At 27.3% G+C, this 19,039-nt stretch overlaps 1 protein-coding gene across 4 annotated transcripts in view; it reads right to left on the bottom strand.

The window, feature by feature from the left end:
* The window catches only part of LOC124949067 (probable serine/threonine-protein kinase DDB_G0282963), an 87,508-nt gene extending 72,453 nt beyond the window's left edge, over positions 1 to 15,055 (bottom strand). Inside the window, exon 1 of one of the 4 annotated variants that reach the window (XM_047493599.1) lies at positions 14,910 to 15,055. The gene's annotated coding sequence lies outside the window, so the exon portion shown is untranslated. Of the gene's footprint in view, positions 436 to 14,909 lie in introns of those variants that run through there. The other 3 variants (XM_047493600.1, XM_047493601.1, XM_047493598.1) reach the window with 3 other exon arrangements.
* Between the last annotated feature and the right edge of the window lie 3,984 nt (positions 15,056 to 19,039).

Genomic DNA, 19,039 nt, shown 5'->3' with positions numbered 1-19,039 from the left:
ATTTATTTATTTATTTATTTTTTCTTTCTTTGTTTTTTATTTTTTGTTTTTTCTTTTTTTTTATCTTTTTTTGATACAATCGATCACAAAAGATCAACACGAAAATGGCTACGACAAATGGGTATTGTCTGGTTATAAGGGATAATATATTTAAAAGAAAAAAGAAAAAGAAGAAAAAGGAATGAAAGAAAGAAAGACAGAGATAGGGATATAGATATGGAGATGACGAATAAGAGAAGACACAAGGTGAACCGAACGGGCCGAGCATCGGCGAACGAGTGAGAGGCTAGCGGCACCGTCGAGGGAACACGTTGTGACGTCAGAGAGGTTCTCCTCTCTTTTTGCCATTCCACGAGGCGAGCGCCACGAGAAAGGTGCCCGTACCACCTCGTATCCCCCTACTCTACTGTCCTTCTTCATGAGAAGCCTCGAAAGCCCGAAGGGTACTACTACTACTACTACTACTACTACTACTATTACTACTATTACTACTACTACCACTATTATTACCACTACTACTACCACCCATCGACTTCAATGACGTTGAATTGAATCCATATTGGTTAACATATACTTGTTATAAATGTCAAAATTAAATTTTCGTAAATTTATATATCATATATATATATATATATATATATATATATATATATATATATATATATATTTGTATTTGTCTAATAATATTTGTAACTTCTTTTTTATATATAGAAGATATTGTATAGAATATATATAGAAGATTTTGAAAATATATATATATATATATATATATATATATAAATTTATTTATCTATTTATTTATTTGATATATATTCATAATTTTTTGTTATATCAAAGAATTTGTTGTCGAATTTTTTTTAAATCGAACTTTCATATTTTCGCGCATCCAGGCTCTTTTTATGTATTGTTTTATATTTATTTTTATATTTTATCTATTGTTTTATAATTATAGTATTATATTTATTTTTGTTTATGACATGTTTTAAGATTGAATTTGTGTACTTTACAATGTAATTTATTATCATTATTTATTTTCGAATTAGACATTTCTGTTCTTCTTTTTTTTTTTTTTATATCCACGTACTCTTTACCAAGTGTTTTTCTTTTATTGTTTTTCTTTTTTTTTTTTTTGTTTACAATGTCTTAATAATAATAACATATAATAATAATAATTGAAATAAAATTTGAAAATAAAAGTATTCAATAGAAAATAATAATTGTAATACATCTAGACACGAATATATTTATAATAATTTCAATGAAATATAAAGAATAAAAGTTTTTCAACTATGTATACGTAACGTATTATATTAATTGATTGTATCTATTTACGTGTCTATTTTATTAATCGATAAATTTACTAAATTACATATTTCTTTACCAAATAATCTATTATATTACATCCCTATCATCTAACCATCTAAGATCAGTTCTAATTTATTTTTAATATCATTAATACTTATTCAATGGATAATATCATATACCATTGCGATCTTGTTTTTTGTCACTTGATCGTTATTTTGCATCTCCGATCTCAAAACAACAAATTTCCCTTCTCTCTCCCTCTTTCTCCCTCTCTCTCTCTCTCTCTCTCTCTCTGTCTCTCTGTCTCTCTCTATTTCATTCATTTTATCGCTAATTTATTCCACAAAGTGATTTATCTTATTGTAGTCTTATTTTTAGGATACTAAAGCGCGTGCCAACGAAGGGATAGAAACGTTTTATGGTACTGGAATGTTTTTAGTGGGCGGTCAAATCTATTTTGGAGAATTCTCTCCCCTCTATACATACATATATATATATATATATATATATATATATATATATACCTTTATCAAATGCAAAGAAGGAGAATAAATAAAAAATAAACAAAAAGAGAAAAAGAAAAATAAGTAAATAAAACTAAAAAAAAAAAAAAATCATAGGATCTTGGAGACGAGTTCCACAAGAATTTATACTTAACTTTACCAGAAACTCGAAGTGTCTTTTGGTGAAAAACCTTTTAGAGATATTTGATCTCTCTCTCTTCTCCCTGTCTCTCTCTCTCTCTCTCTCTCTCATTCTTTCTTCCTTTTTCTCTCATTTCTTAGCGCAAAATTGATTTCATTCGGGATTAGGCACCCCTAAACGTCCGTAGCCGCTAGGATTTGTGCCGGTGTTGCTGACCTTTTTACGAGCCACTCTATTCTCGGCTATTTTCAACGTTTCTCTCTTCTAATATCACCTTCACCTCCTTCTCAACGAGATCCTTTTATTTTACTCTTCTTCTATCTCCGCAAAATATAAAGAGGAGAAAGGAAAAAAGAAAAGAGAGAAAGATAAGAAGAAAAAATTTTAATAGATACAAAAAATGCCATTATTCTTTACGAATTAGAATTTATCAATAAATATTTTTAATTAGTACTTAAAATAAACCGTAAATATTTATCATAAGACATCAATACTTAATATAAGCGATCAATAATATACCAATTAATATGGAAACTTAATATATCAATGAAAATATTTATAAATATAATAATTTGTCAATATTTCATATGTATAGTCAATATTTCTAATATATCTAAATGCAATCAAAATGCAACCCTGTAAACATAATTATTTATATTAATCATTTGTATTACGTACTGATATTTTATTACAAGTACTGATCAAAATATTCATATATACTGACCATTTGTTTCACAAAATATTCATAAATAATTAAAAAAAAAAAAAAAAAAAAAAAAATACTGACTAGATAAATATGGAAGTGACAAAAGAAAAATAATAACATTTTCCTTGAGTATATATACTATATTTCTAACTCTTACCAGTATAATTATTATTTTAATTTTATTTTTTCTTACTTCATATTTTATTTATTCAGTTTAAAAATATTTCTTTATCAAAATAAGCATTGCATAAATCTATCATTCTCAATCAAATTAGGATCTTACTTATTCAATAGTGATCCATTTGGTATAAATCATATTAAAAAAAAAAAAAAAAAAAAATATATATATATATATATATAAGTATATGACATAAGAAGAACGAAGAGGATGGACGACGACAACAGCTGAAGATATCATCATCAGTCATTTTCGAAAATCTTCTGCAATCTTCGACTATTCTCGACTATCTTCGACTATCTTTGGGTTTTTTCGGCAATCTTCAGTTTTTTTCCATCGTCTTCGTCGTCTTAATCAATTAAAATTTTACGTAATATATTTCCTGAAACTTCCAATGTATAGATCTTTCAATCATTTCACTCTCTTGATTACGAATCTTGATCAAAACCTTCGATCTCGATAGACATTAGTTTTACGCAAAACATTAATTTTCAAAGATCAAGATCATTTCAAGGTCATATTATACATATCTGAAAGTATTTTTTTTATCAACTATATGATGCAATAAAAGAAATGTAGTTATGTGTTAAAGAAACACCGATGTTCTTGATAAAAAATGTCTTTTGTTCTTGATAATTCCGAAAAAAGATATACTTGCCAGACATTGATCCTTTGATATCATATACATTACGAAAAAAAATATTTTTTGCATTACAATAAGCCAAAGAGATATTTAGGTAGCCTTACTTAAAAGGACCACCCTGTATATACACATAGGTACGTGTTATATCGCATATGTACCAATATATATTATGAAGCATAATTTATATCCAAGCCATAATCGTTATTTGGTTAAAGGCATTCGTTACATGAGTTCGTATGCGTTGGACGTTCGCAAGAAGTGAACACTTTCACGCGCGGATACCGAGGCTTAGTAAATATCATGGCCATATATTCTATTCGCTCTTCTCCCGTTCGATCCTATCCTACTACGAAATAGATAGAAAAATTTTTTTACGTTAGTAACATTCATAGCATCCTCGTAGGTCGCAATATTGGCAACTTATACGAGCACCAACAACTTTGGTACTCGTCTTCTCAATAACTATAGATATGTAATATTTGTGACGGAAAAAGAGAAAGAGAAAAAGAATGAGATAGATTAAATGTATATGGTATATATATATATATATATATATATATATATATATATATATGTATATATATGTATATATAAATTTGTGGAGCTCCATGATACTTGTTTGAGATCGACCTCGCCTCTCCTGCATTCCTGTCGATCGATTGCCCTTTATTAGAACGGATCCATCCGTTTATATACGACATAAGCCATCATGTAGTTTCAACCTTGACGAATCGAATAATTTATCAAAGTTTATATTTGACATGTTTCAACGTACAAAGTCATGTATTTTTATATAATCAGACGTTAATGATACTATTTGATTTACATATAAATGTAATACTTTGCGAATTGATTAATAAGAAATTTTCTTTTTAAATGAAAATTGTAGAAAAAAAGTTTATGCTTCAGAATATATAAAACGATATCGTCGTAAAATTAATATGGTATTTAAATATTTCAGGATTACGGATTAATTTCATTTTATTTCGACAATTAAAAAGATCAAAAGAATTTTATATCTTTGATATCAATATTTATCAAAGTATTAGAAAGATTTATGATTTAGAATATTGTCGAGATATCGTCATTTATCTAACTTCATGAATATATGTCATATAAGATTGAAGGTGAAAGCCGGAAATACGAAAAATTCAAGCATATTATCTTTATAAGTTAAAATAAGAAAGTAAGTAACAAAAGTCGAAAAATATTGAATAGTTTCAAATATTACAGAAAAAATTTCAATTCGTAATAAAAAAGCTCATATGATTATAATGAGCCATTCATCGTTAGATCGGACTAACTGATATATATTTCTTGATTGATAATTTGATAATAAACAAAAAAAGAGATCAAAATTAAAATAAAAAAAAAAACAAAAAAAAGAAAAGGAAAGAAAAAAAATATATAAAAAATTCAAGACAAAATTGATAATACATGTATCAAAAATTAATAAATAATAATTAATAAATATGTCAAACGTTCAAATACCATAATAACGATAATTTTATACGAAAAGTTTTTTACACAAGAATGTAATCGAAAGTTTCCAAATTAATCCTCAAACATCAATTCTTCATTTTCGAAACATTTTATTAACTTTGTAAATTAATGATTAAACTTATAATTGTTTAAGATCTAAAAGATTAAGAAAAAAAAAAAATTTCATAAGAAAAAAAAAATAAAAAGAAAAAAAGATCAGTCCAAAGAATTTGAAAGAATGGCAATTAAAGTTTCTTTTTTTTTTTTTTTTTAAATCGCCTAGGAACTTTAAACCCACCATGTACTTCAACGATTACCTGGATAGTCTTCAATAATGCGATAAAAAGAGTAATAAAAAATCAAACTGAATCAAATTATAGTATTGAATTGCAAAAGAACAAAAAAAAAAATATCAAGTGCAAGAACATGTTCATTTGTCTGTTCCTTTCCTCCCGCCCGCCCGCCTTCCTCCCCTGATGACCATCGTCGCGTAAACAGAAGGAAACCTCAGTGACGGTCATCGGTGAATGTATATAAGGAAGGATGTTATATCTACATATATTGTGGTGAATGTGTTAAAGGAACGATGTTGGAAATGATATCGTTATTTTAAAGTTATCGATCCATGGTATAGTTTGCGAATATAAACCGGCTAGTAGTGTAAGTATACGAGACACATACACGGTGTCTCAGAACAAGCAAGAAATATTACACTTTTGGATACCAGCTGCTTTGTGATATTTAAAAAAAAAAAAAAAAAAAAAAAAGAAAGAAAAAAAAAAAAAAAAAAACAAATGAAAAAGAAATTCATACGAACACAATGTCATACATATTTCACTTTATTTTTGGGATTATAGCATAGCGTTTTGTTTTTGTTTTTAGCGAATAATTCCTTCGTCAGATCGATGTAACTCAATAATATATAATTTGCTGAATAAAATTTAATTCTGCTGTAATTAAAAAAGAAAAAAAAAAGAAAAAGAAAAAAAAAGAGGCGAAAAAACATACTCGAGTAGGACGTATTATGTTAATACGAATTTTTTCATTAATGGTAAATGGATAGTATTTTTGTAGAAAAAAAAAAAAAAAAAAAAAAAAAAAAAAAAATCAAATTCCGCTATAGCTCCAAAAGAATAGTAAAGAAAAGAAAAAAAATAAACAAAGTCAACAAACTATGTCTACATGAATGTGTTTTTTTTTTTATTGTTTATCATTTCGATGTTTTGTAATATCCAACCCCCTCCCCCCTAAAATATATCATCCAATTTATTCTGGAACACCCTGTAAGTAAGTGTATCGTGAATTCCAGTTCGTTGAGGTATTCACATCAAAGATGGGGTCGGTCTCTTTCCTTCGTTCCTTTCAGCTAGCTAGGCTTCTTCTTCTTCTTCTTCCTCTTATTCTTATTCGTCTTCTTCGTCTTTCAATGACTCAAGTCCACTGACCGAGACTCAAATGCCGTACTGTAAAATTGAAGAAAAAATCTTTGCCTCGTAAAACTCACCACACTTCCGCGCTTAGCGATGATGGCTTCGCGCGACTTCTTAGGGATCGGGATCGGTAAACAGAGACGGAGAGATAGGATCCTCCATGAGAAAAGAGTGAAAACACCGTTTGCTGTTGCTTTTACAACAATGAAGACGCTGAGCGTATCGAAATTCCACTTTTACATTATTACAATGGGATCCTGTCTTGTTTTGTTTTTTCTATTTTCTTTTTTTTTTTTCTTTTTTTTTCCTTTTTTTTCGCAAAGGGATTTCGAAAGTTCAATTTTTCAATCTCAATTACATTACTTTCTTATTTTTTATTCTATAAGTATATGTATGTTAAATATATATATATATATATATATATATATATATATATATATATATATATATATATATATATATATGAACGTACATACCATTTGAATTTCGCGGGTTTCACTTTCAACGATATAAGATATTTATGATTAGATCAATGATAATATTTTTAAATATTAAAATTAATTCTTCTGATACGATCCTCGTAACGTACAAGTTGAAAAACTTTATCTATCTTAATTGTTCTTCTTTAAATTCTTGATTGTTTGAATTTAGCAGCTTTTACATTTCTTATTACATTATCGGACGTTATCAAAATGGCGAGAAATTTCAATCAACGAAATATGAAAAATTCACATTTTCCTTTCGATTTCTTTTTCTTTTCTTTTCTTTTCTTGGATAATGTCTCATCGAAGAAAAATATTATTAAATTTTTTGTTTATAAATTAATTAAATATCATTATTGTTTCCAAACAATTCTCAACATCGACTTCGACATATAATTAGCGTAGTGATATTAATTAACGTCGTCCAAATGGTTGTAGGAAAGTAAATTACAAATGGAAAATAAAATATAATACATAGATATTCTCATTGACTTGCGTGAGCATAAGCGCATACGTAGTTACTTACGTACGTAGGTGTCATTTAATTTGCCGTTCTCAGCGATGATCTAGCGCCATATTGTTTACGAAACCATCCCCCGCACAACCGCACCGCTCAGCTGCCATTGTCGAAGCTGCGTTCGTTCATTGCGTTCGCATCTATCTCTAATTGCGATCATCATCGTCCTTCCGAGTTATTTTCACGAAAATGAGCACTGTGAAGAAGATGCGAGCCTTCTTCGTCGCATAGTCACGACGTTGACGACGATCATTAGCGACGTCGTTAATTTAAATGACAATAAAAAAAAAAAAAAGGAAGAAAGAAAGAGAGGAAAAAAAATTATGTGTATATATATATATGTATGTATGTACGTATGTATAAAAAAGAAATTATAATTCAACGCGACAAGTTTAAATTCAAAAACGAAATGTACAGAAATTCATCTTTTAACAAAATTTCTGTAATATAAATTTATCGATGAACTCTTTGAAACTAACTTTTGACCTTTTAACTTTACATATCGAATTTGATTCAATGTAAATCCTTTTCCTTTTTCTTTTTCTTCTTTTTTCACATACTCCCACGTCAAATCATGAATTTTTTCTCGTCGGATAATTCTATTAAATGTCTATTATATTTGACTAGATATCAAATTTTCTATCATAGATAATATGTACATACATTCGAATGTCGCGCATGACTCGACCATTTCTTTAGATTGACATTTTACAATAATAATTTTTTTTTTTACAAAACTTCATAACTCCATTAGAACGAAGTATGTAAGTTACTATATTTGTTTTTAATTAAAAAAAAAAAGTATTACTAGGCGATATGTAAAGAAAAAAAAAGAGTTCTTGCTGAAAGAATCACAAAAAAAAAGGAAAAGAAAAAGACAAAGAAAAAGAAAAAGAAAAAAGAAGAAGTAACAAATAAATAAATCAATAAATCAATAAATAAAAAGTGTAAAGGATTAAATTTTATCACGGTATTGAGTTCGTGTTAAAGACATGAACACGCGAGCTAAAGGATCGTAATAATAAATCCTTTCTCGATCGCAAAGGATCGGCCATTATTAAGTTGTTCGTACAGCTCTCGTGAATGCCAACACTTTAGTAGAGAAAGAGCAAGAGAGAGAGAGAGAGAGAGAGAGAGAGAGAGAGAGAGAGAAATAGAAAGAGAGAGGGGGGAGAGAGAGAAAGAGAGGGAGAGAGAGAGAGAGAGAGAGAGAAAAGGAGTAAGAAAAACAGAAAAAGAAAGAAAAAGAGAGAAAGAGAGAGAGAGAAAGAGGGAGGGAGAGAGAGAAGAAAATGTCGGGAATAATTAAAAGAATCGTCGGCGAGTCCGTGATCTTGAAGTTCTTCAGTTCTTCAGTCGTGGGAGCTCTTCGCATAGTTAACGTCGACGGAAAAATGTAATTCGTGAGAGAGAGAGAGAAAGAGAGAGAGAGAGAGAGAGAGAGAGAAAGAGAGAAAGAAAGAAAGAAAGAGAAATAAAGGATAGATAATCTCGAGATATATATACATTATAGTGAACGTAGGAGCGACATAATTAATGATTTCTCCGTAGTAATTAGCGTTTTCACTGATCCTGACTATCGTCTAGTTCCTTGTTAGTGCACTGTACTTCAAATAACGGAACTCAAACGAAAGGATTTTCAAGAAAGAGAAAGAGAAAGAGAGAGAGAGATGGACAGAATATTTGTCTTAAATTAACACGCTTAGGTGACCTTGTACATATTACTTCGATGTCCTTTTTCTTCTTTTTTCCATTTTCATATATCCTTATTTTTCTAACCTGTCATTCTTTTTTTCCGCTTTTTTCTTTTTTTTTTTTTTTTTTTTTATAAAATTCTCATTCCTTCACCATTACTTTTTTATTATTTCTTATTCTTACGTTTATTTTTCTAATTTACGTTTCGCACGTTACTTATCTTTTTCTAATATTATTTTTTCCCAATTTGCATTTCTCTTTTTTTCTTTCCATTTTTTTCTTTCTTTATTACTTCTCTAATTCACACTCATTCTTCTTCGTATTATTTTTCTAATTCTCATTACTCTTATCCTTATTATAATTACATTTTACTCTCGTTTTCTTCTTGTTACTTTTCTAATCTTCGATCTTCTTCTTTTTTAATTTTTCTTTTATCTCCATTTCTCTTCTTCTCTAATATCATTATTCTTGATCTTATTAATTCAATCAAATTATAATCTAATAAATCGTTGACATTTGAAATTTATTTAAATAACGTAATTACTTCTGTAAGGAGAAAAGGTGTCACACCCTGTTGTAAGTACTTACTTTCTCTTGGGCAAGAAAAGATGTAAAATAAATCGTACGTAATAATTACTACCTCGATTGGAGATCACTAAGGATTTGACGTTCCAAGATATTACGTCTCTACCAGGATGTGAACGACGATCGATCGATCGATCGGTCGATCGATCGATCCCTCTTTAAAAACCGGCGTGACACGATATGCCAATGAGAGACTATTTTAAGAGAGAAAGGTGCTTAAGCGAAATACGTCGTATAAGAATCGATTTCATAAAAAAAAAAAAAAAAAAAAAAAAAATAAATAAATAAATAAATAAATAAATAAATAAATAAAATAAAATAAAATTAAATAGAATAAAATAAAATAGAAGAAATATAAAAGTTATTCACTAGAAAAACAGTCGTTGCTATCTCTTTTCTCTCTTTCATTTAATTTCTCTTTCTTTCAATCTCTTCGAAAAGAAAAGAAAAAAAAGGAGAAGAAAGAAAAAAAAAATTTCTATTCCATTCTAATGATCATATACCCATATAACCTTCTATTAATAATATTCTACTCTAATCTAATCAATTCTCATATCTTCTTCCTATTTCATATCAATGATCTAACAAAAGAGAAATCAAAAAAAAATATATATATATATATGTTATAATATAAATAATTCATCTCTACATAAAAAAATATGCATAGATACTTTAAATATATATAATAAATATATATAAGTTTAAATAATGAATACATAATTAATATATATTTAAATACACATAAGTATAAACAGATACGTCTATGTACACACATAGAAGATAGAAACAAAAGTTTCCAAATGATTTTAAAAAAAACTCAATCACTCTTTATCGAGATTTCTTAATTTAATACTTTTTATTTTTTATTTTTCATTTATGTTGTTTTTTTTTTTTCCATCGAATTACACAATTACAAAGTTTAATAACTTTTGACTCACCTTTCGCAAATAGACATATACTTACGTACATATAAAATACATAATAGATTTAATATAAACAGGTACAATAGTTATAATATAAACAATTCATTATGAAAATTCATAAAAAGTGAACGTTAATTCATTTTCAATAAATATTTCATTTAGGACACTTTCATATATACACATATATATATATATATATATATATATATATATATATATATATATATATATATATATACAAAAAATGTTTTGTGATAAAATATGAAGTAAGACAAAATAGAGAATCACGATCTATGCGATATACTCGTATTATCCGCTTAGAACTCGTCCCGACGAGTTAACGTACGCCTAACCAACGAACCAACCAACCAACGAACGCGAAACATACGAACATACGAACGGCGAAGAAACGACAAGTCCACAAGAGTATTGTAATAATGTGCGTGCAAAACTTCAGGAAGAGGATATATATTATTCTGGCTATGTTTATCCTATGATTCAGCACCGACTGGGAGTCTTGTGCATCGAGTAGGCCGCGACGAAGAAGGAACGTTTCTTTCGTCGTCCTTTGCCGCCTTCGCGGTCTCTTTTCACTATTCCCTTACTTTTAGCGTTCGCTTTAATCCGTACTTTTATTCGAATCAGTGATCGTTATGAAACTAAATAAATAAATAAATAAATAAATAAAATAAAATAAAATAAATAAATAAATAAAAAAAAAAAATACATTTTTTTCCTTCTCTCTTCATTCAATACATACATTGTCGATTAACGATCACGATAATTATTCACGATACTTATTTCGTCAGTGAGTTGTAAAGTAATTTGTAAAATGTAAAAGTAAAGTAAATTGTAAAATTAATAATATAGAGGATGGGCAAATTGCTACTAGGCTGATCGAAAGTCACTAGACGAATCAAAATGGTCGATGATAATCAAAAGTTTCGAGATCGTTTGAGAAAAAAAAAAAAAAAAAGGAAAAAAAATGGAAGATATTTAATTACTATTTTTTTTTTTTGTTTTTTGAAACTTTTTAAACTTAATTATTTATTTATTTATTTTTTTTTTTTTCAAATCACGAGACTACAAGCCCAACTTGTAAAACTATTGCACGAACTTAATTTTCAGATCCTCACCTCAAGATACAAATTTTCAAGTATGTACAAATTTGTAATAGATATATTATATCACAAAGAGACAAAAGGTGAATCTATCTGTTAAAATTAAATTTCAAAAAATTGTTTTCAATTTTTTTTTTTTCAGATTTACCATAAAACTTTCTTATTGTATTATTATAAATAAAAATAAAAATCGATAGATCTAGTATAAGTAAAAAAAAAAAAAGAAGAAAGAAAAAAAAGAGAGAACAAAATTTGTTCATACTCGTGACTCGTTCGTAGCTATCACTACAACTTCAGAGTTCGCGAGAAGACGTAAGGAAGAAGTTCCTTGGTGCGTAAGAGAACGTTATCTCTCTCTTTTTCTCTCTTTTTCTCTCTCTCTCTCTCTCTCTCTCTCTCTCTCTCTCTCGCTCGCTCGCTCTTTTACAGACACATACATATACACTAAAGAAGATGATCATACTCTTCCTTCTACCTTCTCAAGCGTCACCTTCTCATGCACGGTCCATGGCTTATGTAAAGCACTGTGTAATGGAACGTATGTCGATGCGTTAGATTAAAACAAACGAAGGAACGTTTATAAATGAGACGTTAAAACGCATTTTTGCGTGGGGCACCGATCTACATTATGAAATAAAGGTGGGCGTGTAACTTGTAACAGACATCCTGGCTCACCACATATTATATATATATATATATATATATATATATATATATATATATTGTGTGCTTATGTGTGTGTAAATATGTATATGTATATGTATATGTATGTATATATATATATGTATATGTGTATATATATATACCATCTATGTGATTTGGGATCACTAGTTTATATAAGTATGCATGATCCATTAACCAGAAACGTAATCGTGATTTGAGAAAAGCGTCTATTCAAAATCGATCAAGAACATTGTACGAAAATTATTATTCGCATACATTACTCGAATATAAACACCATTACAGCTAATGATATATAAAATACATTACGCTCATGTGTATCGTTCTGAACTAAATGATTACATTGTATCCGATTGAGATTAATTTTTTCTCAAAAAAAAAAAAAAAAAAATAATATGGAATTCATATATTTATATATATATATATATATGAGTGTATATTTCTAAATTTTTGGTTACATTGTATCTGATTCAGACTAACATTTTCTTCTTAAAAAAAAAAAAAAAAAAGAAGGGGACAAATAAAAAAAAATATGGATTTCATACATTCATGTATATGTCTATAAGTATCTCTTTGAATTAAATGTTACATTTGATTAATATCTATTTCCTTCATATAAATAAACAAAGATATGGAATTCATGTTAATTATTATATTATGTATAATAATAATGTACCTTGACTATTATATATGCATATACCTTTACAAATAAAGTTTGTATGCACATTATTATAACATACTATTTCATAATAATGATATGCATTATACTTTTATTAATTATTATATACATACTTTAATTGATTATATAATTCTCAGCTTAATAAATCTCGTTTATAATATGTGTGTGTGCCTTATTGAATTAAAGGATACATTGGATTTAATTGAAACAAATTTCTTTCAGAATATATTTTTAAAAATATGGAATTTAGATCAATTATTATCTTAACAATTTTTTTTGTTTCAATTATAATCTTCATATTAGACTTATTTTACAATATATGTAAAATTGTATATATACATATATGATATTGGATATGTTATAATATACAAACCCATATATATATATATATGTATGATGATATTACATATCATATAATATGAGACAAATTTTGTTGAAAAATAAAAGAAAAAAAAATATTCAATTCATAATAATTAAAATCAAATGTAAGAAAAAAAATATTTATATGCATATTAGTATACAATAAAATTAAATTAGTTCTAGCTAACCTAATCACGTGACCCAAGTAATAACATTTCCCTTATATCTTATCAATGAAATGGCTAGTTAAAATATATCTCGTTGAAATACTTGATATACCTATGTATGTATATTTACTTACATAGATAGGTAAATATATAAATTCTTGCACGAGCAGGAAAGCACTTTCTATCGAGAACGTCGAACGCGATACAATTTCACTTGTTCCGCCATACACACACATACCCACACAAACATACACATACGAACAAAAGATAGAGATACGTTCTACTATGGCTACGCCTTCCTTCGAGAACGAAAGAAACGAACAGTTTCTTTCGTTCGTTGATCGGTCAACAATGATAATGACGAAACTCGACGACTGAATATACGTACGAGAAATCTTTCAATTCACTAACGTAAACAATATGTATAAACAGTGATCTAACAATAAGAGAAAAGCGTTCTTGACGCGACGGAAGAATACTTTTACTATTTAACCTAACCTTTCACGTGTATTATTTATATATATATATATGTATGTCGAGTAACTTATATGGATATCTTCTCTCGTTTCTATTCTCCTTTGTATTCATCAAAATCTTTTTTTTATTCCCTTATAATTTCTATTATGTCCTCATTGATTTAATAATTTATACGTAGATGGCGTTATCATTATATTCTTTTTTATATATAACCTATATTTATATATGCTACTGTACGTAAATATATATATATATATATATATATGTACGTAAGGATCAAAAAATATTTTCTTTTTTTTTTGATCATAAAATTTATTATTATTATTATTTGCCTAATCTATAATAATTTATATTATAATGAATAATGTATATATAGTATATATACATATATTATATCATATAAATTTGTTAATAGTAACGTTATATATATATATATATTAAAAATCGTAAGTTATTAGTCATCCAAATACTTTCTATATTAAAATAAAAAAAAAAGAGAAATAAGTAAATAAAATACTGAAAGACCTATAAAAGATCAATTTAAAAAAAAAAAATCTGATAAAATTGTACTAAATATTATAATTCTTTACCGGGCCAAAATACTTTCTACGTTAATATTAATGAAAAAAAAAATAAATAAATAAATAAACAAATAAAATGTTGAAAATCTTATAAGCATAGAGATCAAATAGAAAAGTCGATATATAGTTGTTATTAAATAGTTCCGGGTTCGTGGGACGACGTTGGTCATGCGATTCACGCGCTACCTTAATAATTAACTGTAAGAGAATGAGAGAAAAACTTCGAAGGGTTCCCTCTTATGTTAGAAATACCTTTAAGAAATCCCTCCAAGGAAGTTGATGATGTTAGGTTGCTCGGTAAAGCAACCATGTGTCGTTGACTAACCATCGTCACTATTTTTTCTTTCTCTTCCTTTTTTTCTTTCTTTTTTTGCTACTTTTCAAGCTTCGCACGAAGTATACCTCTGAACGAGACGAATTTACGAACGAAGTAAGTACACTCATACGTAACTACGATAATCAAATCAATTTCTTATTTGACCATTCGTTAATATGATTATAAAAAGTAAACGTATGATACTCGATGTAAAAATTTTCAACTAAAAGTAATAAAATACAAGAAGATTTTAATAGTTAAATAGATTGTTTTTTCTTTTTCACCTAGATATATTTTCAATATTAAAAGAAAATTATGAAAAAATTTTTTTACGTTATGGGTCTACCTCGATCGATTAGATTATTTTTTATGCGACTAATTAACTTGATTTTTTCACATAAAAATAGATATTTTCGATAAGACGTATCATTGTTCTTAAATATTTATCTCGTTTAATTATTTTTCATATTCTCAATCACATAAATATATTTCTAATCGATTTATTTTAATTCCATAAGGATACCTTCCAATTTTGAAAAGATTTACTAATTAGTTTACTGCTGCCATCTATTCACTCATATTATTCTGGTAACACAACTTAGGTGGTATAAAATCAGACTCCAAAGAATAGAAGAAGAAATGATACCTTCTTTATCATCTGCAGTTAAATACTGCATTCGATAATATCATTTTATGTTAACGAAAAGTAACGTTTTATAATAAATAAGAAAATTGTTTAAAATTTATAAAATTTTATCCAGTTTAAAGAAAAAAGAAAAAGATACTAACATAGAAACATAATTATGTTTTTATTCTATGTATTATAAATTATTCTAATGCAATAAATAATTAAAATGATCTAATTAATAACTTTTTTATTATAACTTTGCAAAAATTCAAATAGATAATCATACGAATACGAATTCTACAAATTCGTACAGCCGATAAAGAAATTAGAACTATCGGTAAAGAAATTAGAACTATATCACGTATCATCTATTGACATACAATCGCACGTATGTCCCTTCGTGAAGCTTACATATCGTACGTTATTTTGTGTGAATTTTACTGATTAGAACATATTGGAACAACGTAAATAAAACGTAATTAGCGAATAACTGACATCAACGTTTCAAAGACAAACTTTACGATCCGAAGTTCGAATTTCATAAAAAATTCAATAGAATATATCGTTAACGTCTTTTAACATCGAAAAATAACCTCTTTCTTCGTAAAAAAAAAATTTGTGAAAAAGTAACAGATAGAGAAAGAAAGAAAGAAAGAAGAATGGTGTTAAAGGGGAACGTAACAAATAGGTCAGATATTTTAACAGTCATTAACGTTGTCGATAAAGATCTCGCATTTCATTTTTGAAGCCTTCGTTAAAAGTGATAATTAGGTTGATTTTAACAGTTATTAATGAGTGCAAAGTGATCAGCAATAATTGGTTGATCCGTTTATCCTTGAAAAACATAATGATTAAAAGATGTACTGGATTAGTGAAACACATTATTCTATTTAATTTATATTCATTTCAAATTTCCCGCCTATCGGTACGCATAAAAATTATATATTCAAAACTACTCGAATCAAATATAAAAAATTGAAGATATAAATATATATATTTTATTGTTTAACATTAAATATCTCTAAGGAGTATATCGAATATCGATGCAAATATGCAACTAAGATAAATGTACACATTTTGATTATATACCTTGACTTTCAGTATCAGATCTTTTTAGTTTAAATTTTTACTTTATTTTAATAGAAAAAAAAAAAAAAAAAAAAAAAAAAAAAAAAATAATAATAATAATAATAATAATAAATAAAAAAATAAAATAAAATACGAAAGATATATGACAATACAAAAAAAAAATATAATTAATTTTTCTTATCGATTGATAATCAATCAATTAATATTAATATACGAACAACGCGTGATTATATAATGTGTAACGTAAAAACGTATAAAAATGTTTTAACGTTTAAACACATGTAAATGAAATTATGTGTAAAAGAGGTATAAGGAACAAAAAAAAAAATAAATAAATAAATGTGCGACTATAAAAATAACTAAAAAAATAATATTCAACTAAATAATAATAGTAACATCATACAAGAATATCAGAGGATATATAAATGTCTCTCTAGTCAAAGGCTGTTAATGACTACACTTCCATGCATATATATATATATATATATATATATGCATCGCGTTATATCTCGTCACGTGAAACATGTCTCTTTTACTCCTGCATACTTGATCACGAGGCAGATGCAATCGTAACTGCTACTGGCAGGTCGGTAACCCAATGCATTTTTCCTTATTATCGACTAAAGCACCTAGCGGTTAAAACTTTGCATGTAAACTATCAAAGAAAGTTTCTATAATTACATTCGAATTATTTTATTATTTACCTCTTTAACCTCGTAACATTTAATTCCAAAAATTGATACAGTTGTACAAATGATATTTAATATGATAAATTTTTTGACAATCAGATATTATCTTAAAAATTATATCTCTCTTTCTCTTTGATCTTGTTTTATCAAATATATATATATATATATATATACATATATATATATATGTGTGTATATGTGTGTGTATGTTGTTGCGTGCAAATATGACTTTTATTATTTTTTATTTTATTACAAATTAATAATTCATTGTCGAAAAATTTGCAGAAAAATTAAACTAAATTTTATGTACATACGTATATATATATATATATATACATTTGTACATACATAATATACATATATGCCTACGTATATCTTTTTCTCTCTCTCTCTCTGTGCATGTATATAACCTCGATACATTTTTTCTAACCTCCTTTTAACATAAAATACAAATAAGACTTTATATATTATACTTAAAAATAATGAAAAAATAACAATCGTACATAAGTAATCGATCATACATACTAATTGATCTAATATAAATAATAATAATTAAAATTAAAATAAATAATAATATAAACACTTATCTTTTTCATACGCTTCGTTTTATGCACGCGCGAACATTCTTAAAATGAAAATATTGTCACATCTTCAATTTGCAGCTGCAGTTTCTTTTTCTATTATTACTATTATTATTTTTTTTTTTCATTTTTTCATTTTTTTTTTTTTTTTTTTTTTTTTTTTTTTTTTTAAGAAAACTTACGTAGTCCTCAAGATGGCGTCAATGCATTCTCCTTCTCTTCCCTCTTCCCCTTGATATGGTTTGTCTGGATTGTTTTCACTTCCCGCAGGACGGGAAGAAAACGTCAGGCGCCCCTTCCGCCCCGTAACGTCGAAACTCGACCTTCTGATACTCTCCGACAGAGACGGGAGCGGTCGGATGTGTTTAGGGTCAATTTGTCTATTATCTCGTTGTCAGTTTTATTTATTATACATACATCTAACGTCTCCCACGACTACCAAATGATACGTGTGATCTTTCAATGTATATATCACTTTCTTCGAAAATCTTGCGATCGTAAAAAGAAAGTATAAAAAAAAAAAAATTTAATTTTCTCAAGAAAATTAGAAAATAATTATTCGATTAGATTGTTTAATTAAAGAAGAAAAAAGAAAGGAAAAGGAAAAAAATGAATAAGATCTAAAATTATTTTATCGAAGGTATTACTTAAGAGAGAGAGAAAGAGAAAGAGAAAGAGAGAGAGAGAGAATCAGATGATATAAAATTGAATAAAGAGAAAAATTGATAAGAAGGGATGCATCAGTCGGTGCCACTCATCGATACGTCACTGTCATTCTCGTCTATAAGTAAAAGAGAAAGAGAGTAAGAGAGAGAAGTGAGAGGGAAACTGAAAGAGAGAGAGAGATAGTGAGAATGCGCGTACTCGAAGAATCGCAAATTCGTTGCTCGAATGATAGGAGGATTAAAAGTGAAATTACTTTTTGATATTTGAAAAAAAATCTACAAGTTTACACCTTTACACAAAATTTGATCAGCCATTGGTACAAATTTTTAAATATCATAAATAGTTATTAACAAGTATAGAAACACGGAATTATATTTATTTGATACCCTGTTGTGTAATACGAATTTTTACAT

This window comes from Vespa velutina, chromosome 5 (genome assembly GCF_912470025.1).
Source record: "Vespa velutina chromosome 5, iVesVel2.1, whole genome shotgun sequence".
In the NCBI taxonomy this organism is placed as follows: domain Eukaryota; kingdom Metazoa; phylum Arthropoda; class Insecta; order Hymenoptera; family Vespidae; genus Vespa; species Vespa velutina.
This window is presented reverse-complemented; position numbering and strand designations above follow the sequence as displayed.